Source organism: Oreochromis niloticus, linkage group LG5 (genome assembly GCF_001858045.2).
Source record: "Oreochromis niloticus isolate F11D_XX linkage group LG5, O_niloticus_UMD_NMBU, whole genome shotgun sequence".
Lineage (NCBI taxonomy): Eukaryota > Metazoa > Chordata > Actinopteri > Cichliformes > Cichlidae > Oreochromis > Oreochromis niloticus.
The window spans coordinates 34,801,358-34,807,376 of NC_031970.2; the positions used below are offsets into that span (position 1 = coordinate 34,801,358).

General features: G+C 36.5%; 1 long non-coding RNA gene across 2 annotated transcripts; it reads left to right on the plus strand.

Moving 5' to 3' along the window:
* The first annotated feature begins 3,565 nt into the window (after window positions 1-3,565).
* On the plus strand, window positions 3,566-5,733 carry LOC109202137 (uncharacterized). 2 transcript variants are annotated; one of them, XR_002062057.2, is made up of 4 exons: window positions 3,566-3,707; window positions 3,831-3,968; window positions 4,318-4,403; window positions 4,653-5,733. It is a non-coding gene; the product is annotated as an uncharacterized LOC109202137 (long non-coding RNA). The 2 variants fall into 2 exon arrangements; XR_003220025.1 differs by having other exon boundaries at window positions 4,687-5,733.
* The last annotated feature ends 286 nt before the right edge of the window (window positions 5,734-6,019 follow it).

The following is a 6,019-nucleotide window of genomic DNA, read 5'->3' on the forward strand; positions in this document are numbered from 1 at the left end:
CTCCAGCAAACATCAGCTGATACTAGCAATTAATATTAAATCAATTCTAACAACAGCTGATCAAGCTTAAACGTGCTGCTGTTGTTTAACGCGACATCCGCTGGTTTCCTCTTTCTGGCGCAAAGTGGGCGATAAATAAACAAGAGAGAAAAGCCGATCAGCTGATCATTGATCAGTTTCGTGATTGAAGTAGAAACAGGAGAGAATGAGAGAAGAAGAGGCAGCTGTGCAGCTTCAGCTTTGTGTCTTTTTCATTGTAGCTGAAGTCTGGGACAAACTGTGTTCCTTTTCACCTCAGTACGAAACGCGTAATATTTTCTCTGAATATCAGACGATTCTGTTTTTTACGGGACGGTTGGAAACTCTATTTTGTTCATACGGTTAATTATTAAAGTTCAACATCAGTAACATAGCACCCACACAGCTGTATAGAAACTCCGTCATGCTAGCTAGCACGCAGTACGAAAATGTCAGCATACCGAAAATAAACTCCACCTAAACTTGGTTTATATCTGACCCAGATAGACTGCAGGTCATAACTTCTTACCTGAAGTTCAGTTCACCTGACACTCGGACCGGCGGCCGCTTCGGGTCTCTCCTCTTGCCTCCCTTTTCCTTCATCCACCTGCTGGCCTCCACCACTTGCTAATGTTATTGAATCTGTGGAAGCTCCGCGATAGCCACCACACGAAGTAACGAGTAACGAGCCTATCTAAATCCCAGTAACGAGTAACGCGTCCCTGGTTTAGTCCCAACACTGTTCATTTCACACTGGGCCTATAGGAACGCTAGGCGTTAGCACTGGGTTGTTAGGGTTAGCTTCTCAAACACTCCTTTTAAATACTGAAATGACAACTTTTCACTAAAAAAGCAGCCATTGTGTTACTTTAATATGAGTTATACTTCGACTGGCTTTATAAGTCACTAAGAACAAGTTGGTAAATCACTCAAACAGCTTATAGACATTTCATTTAGGAGAAGAGAAGCAGGTCTTACCGGCAGCCGATAGACATAGTAAGAGGGGACGCAGGTGTGAGCCAGACACGTAAAATAAGATGCGTTCATGGGCAGTAGGAAATTCCAGTATTACACAAAATGGGCATTGTTAACGTCAAAAATGTATGTAATTTGAAATATTATTATACAATATGTTTTGACACAGAAAAGAAAAGAATTATTTAACTGAGTAAAGTAATAAGAATTGTCTTCTCCTAAACACCATCACCAAAGAGCATGCAATGGAGTTCACCAGACCTAGAAAATAGTGCAGGGCAGTCTGCAAAGATGGGCAGTTAGACATACATTGTGCAGGGCAGACAAGGAAGAAGTTGTATTCTAAAATGGAGAACAATAAACACAGCCACCTAAGGATCCTCACAGGACAGCAGAAGCTGCAGTGAGAGGATCATCTAACTGCACTGCAGGATTCAGAGGTTCAGGAGGTCCTTTATCCCCATTGCTATAACGCTTTTTTAACAGCAACTACTGACATGTTCTTTGCACATTTATTTCTTTGAGTCTAATACACAATCATATGAATTCTGAGCTAAATGGACTTGCAAGAAATGATTTCCCAGATGTACACAGTTGGATTGAGGTCTGGGGAACGGGCAGGCCAGTTCATAGAATCAATGGCGTTGTCTTGCAGGAACTGCTGACAAACTCCAGCCACTACTGGCAGTCAGGCTAAACTTTGGTGAACACATGGAGGGGTGTGCCCCCCCACAACATTACTGATATTCATATTGGAGTGTGAATGTGTTTGAATGTTAGTAAGTGAGCAATAATCAGCTTAGAAAAAGTAATTGGGTGAATGAATTAGTTGTATGAAGCGCTTTGAGTGCTCAGATAGAGGAGAAAAGTGTTATATAAGTACCAGTCCATTTACCATCTTAGCAAAAATATTGTGACTTAAGAGAAACATAATAATGTAGTACAATTAAAATAACTTAGAAGATAAGAATAGCTATGGTTTAGCAGAAATAAAATATCAGGCAGAAATACTATAACATTGTAAAAAATACTATGATTTGACAGAAATACTATGTTCCATCTGAAATAAAATATTTTGCAAAAATACTATAACATAGCAGAAATACTCTATAATAGCATACTAACTGTGATTCAGCAGAAATACTATATTTTGCAGAAATTATCACATAGCAGAAAAACTAAGATTTTGCAGAAATAAAATAATATAATTTATCAGCTATACTATGATTTGGCACCAATACTGTTTTAGCACAAATACTTAGATTTGGCACAAATACTACGATTTAGCAGAAATACTATGATTTGGCAGAAATACTATGTTTTAGCCCATATACTATGATGTGGCTCAAATAATATGATTTAGCAGTAATACTATGATTTGGCAGAAATATGATTTGGAACAAATACTTAGATTTGGCTCAAATACTATGATTTGGCTCAAATACTATGATTTAACATTTATACTATGATTTGGAACAAATAGTACTCTTTGGCATAAATACACTCAAAAAAATCAACTAGGGCATGTGTTTGATTAGCAAAGCAGTAATATGTTTACATTACATGAAGAAATCATTTTTATGGGTATTAAATGATTCATTCTTTTTTGTTGAATATGAGTCAAAGAAAATTCTGATGAGTTAAATTCATTCATGGCAATCCAATGAGAATGAGGTTAATCAAACCAACAACTCAGATAGTGTCATGCATTGCGCATGCTCTACGCCCACCGGATGCGGAAGAGTCCGTTGAGACATTAACGAGCGCACGTGGAGTTACTCCTTTGGTATACTGGACAGTAAGGTAAGTTATTCACATATCTCTTTATATATTTATTTAGGTTAGGAGTGTGAGAGATAAATCCTATTTGTTAAATGTTTTACCCATGTAGTGTGGTAACTTAGAGGAGCTTTATATGTCAGGGAGTGTGTGGAGCCAAAGACTTTTCACATGTAAGTCAGTGAATTTGAATTTTTTTCCCAACTTAACCGGAGTCGCTAATTGTTGCAACAGAGCAAAAACTGACGAGGCTATTTTGGTAAGTTCGGTTTTTGTGTCTGTCGACTTTGAATGAGGTGTGTTTCATGGTTATCTGCATGGTTAGGACTGTTTTTTTTCTCTGGAGTTAGCTAACTTTGAAGAGCGTCATGTCGGTGGGAAAGCCGCGTAGAGTAATGTCTTCGCATATAACTCCTTGAATGATGCGTTACTTTCTCCTTAACCGGAGTTGGTGATTGTTGGTAGCAGTGGTAAGACTGACCGAAACAGTTTTGGTGATTTTTATGATGCTGTACCTAAAATTGCTGTTTTTGTCAGTGGAGTTTAGTAAGGGAACAACCGCATTAACTGGATGGATGAAGGGTTGAATTCAACTAAACCAGTCTTTTGCGGAATTAGTAACAAGGAGTAAGAGAAAATCTGTCACAATAATTGCGTGTGCATTTTCTTTTTTTTTTTGTAATATCTTCACTTAGTTTTTGAATTCAGAATGATTTAGGTGGATCATTGTTTGGGTCATAGTTCCTCTGCTCTCTGGTGCTCTGCATTAAGGCTGACTAACAGTCTTCACATTTCACAGTATGTAGATATTAACACAAATTCATCAAGAGTAATAATTTTATTTTAATTAAATAATTTCTCTCCTCAGAAATACATCACAAAATAAAGCCACATTCCCATGCTCTGAGATTCTTACACCTCCTCAACAATACATGGTAAGTTTCATATGTTTGACATATTATTATTGTTATTATTATTAGCAGTAGTAGTAGTATTGTTGTTGTTATTATTAATCTGTTTTTTTCTTTGGTTTTTGGCATCATGTTCATGTTTTTCAGATTGACAAGGAATTCCTGCGCATATTGACAGTACCGCTCCTATCTACATTCTTTTCTGAGCTAGATGATGGAGATCTTTAGAGGCAAAGGTGGAGGGCTGGAAGAAAAATGACACACATCATGGGGACCATCTCCAAGGTGTGTGCTAAAATGGTTAGACCTGTGTTCAAGAACTTTTTATGCCCATAACATGCCAATTTTATGAGCAAAAATATCTATACATATGGTAGGCAAAAGTCCTAAGTTGTTTTCATATTGTTATACGAATTATATAAGTGTCAGTCTTACATTAATAAGTAATTGATGAAGTCATATGGTTAATCTTGATCAAAATGAAAAAACAAGCGTGTTTGGTTGCCTCATTTTGTGTCTGATTTGGTTGAGATAGATGAGTACTTGCCTTTTGGTCCTTCCAAACAAAGTATTCCTTTTTCGAACCGCTGCCTGAAAGCTAAATATTGTCATTATGGATTCCCTTTTTCCCTAGGATGACACAATACATACAAGACGAGCATCCGTCCTGAAGTCCCTGTGTGACTACAAGACTGCGACAAACTTGTGAAGGAATATACGGTGAGTTACATTCACAAGGTGTTCTGTGTTATGTAATTTAATGCAGGGGTAATTTTGATATATGAAACAGCAAAATGTGACACCCTGTACAACTAAAACATATTGTAATTTTTCCTTGTTTTGTTTAATGTCAAATTTCTGAGGTGTGAAACCAGAGACATAGAATTTAGAATTTGGTAAATATATCAGCATATCCACGCTGATTGCTGAATTCCTTTTTTTTTCCTTTTCTTTTTTTTGCATATCTAGACTCAGACAAATGTATTATTATATTTCACATCAGAGAACACTGAGGCCAACACTGAAGCCATGGAACAAACTGATGGGAGTGTATGTTCTACAGCAGGAGGGTGTGGAGCCTGGAGATGACCCAGAGAACATCGGTGTCCTGATTGAAGGTGTGGAGATTCTCACTGGTTTGAGGAGCATTGCAATTGCTTGTGCTCTGTTATTTGGACTGATATACTGTCTGAACCTAAGCTACCCACCGGAGCTCAAATGCACTTTTGAAGTCTTGCAAAAGATTATCATGAAGCTGGATGGGCAGAGGTTTCAGATTCAGGGAAGCCATATATTTTTCCATATTTCTGCAATGCAAATTTGTTTACCTTTTAAAGTTCAAAATTGTAAGTTATAAAATGTTCATAAGGACTATGTGGTTTGCTCAGTGGACATTAGACAAAGATTGTTAGTTCATAAGTTAAAGTCTCATACACTTGCACTTTAAACACTGATTTGTGCAAGATGGGCAATTGTTACAAAGGAAAATGTACCCACAGGTTTTCACAAATTGTTTGAGTGGAGCAGTTGTTCTTAAACTTATTAAATGTTTTCTCCACACGTTAAATAGACTAAAGTTACCATTAATGGATACAGCCTGATTAAATGGAGCACTAATGAATGTATGCAAGAAACATAGTAATGCTGAATGTTAAATTGTGTTAAAATTCATGTTTTTGCTTGCAATGCATATTTTACTACATTTTACCAAAGTTGCTTTGGGGATATTATTTTTTGTTGGCAAACTATTCTACAGACTATTTTTCTTTCAGTCAGTATGTCTTGATTGTTCTGAAAGTTCTGTGGTCTCCTACATGCATTGCTGTTAAAGAATGATTCTAAATCTACCTGTTATTTACTCAGCTAGTGAGCTCGGTGATCTCTTAGCTTTGAGCCACTCCAAATGTGGGCGCTATTTTTAACTTCCTATGAAGTTAGCTAATAAGTTTAGTATGAGACGGTTGAAGGGGAGAAAGCTGGGCTGAACTGAGATCCTGCCAACTGTTTTAAGAATGTTCAAGCAAAATAAAAGAGATGGTTTTGCAAGTTATCGTTCATGTATGTTTCATTAATTGAGTTAAAAGTAATGTTTACATAAGCAATACAAACACTAACTGAAACACAATTGGTGTGAGTACTACAGACATAAATTACATTTGTTAATTCAACAAGATTAACATTGGTGTAACAAACAAATATTTACTAGTTCATGTAACAAGACTGACTTTTGATGTGCCAAAGTGTTCAAACAATATAACATGAATTTAAATTAATTTAATTAGACTAACTTGGTACAAACATGTTAACTGAATAAAAGTCAAATTAACTGAATGTTA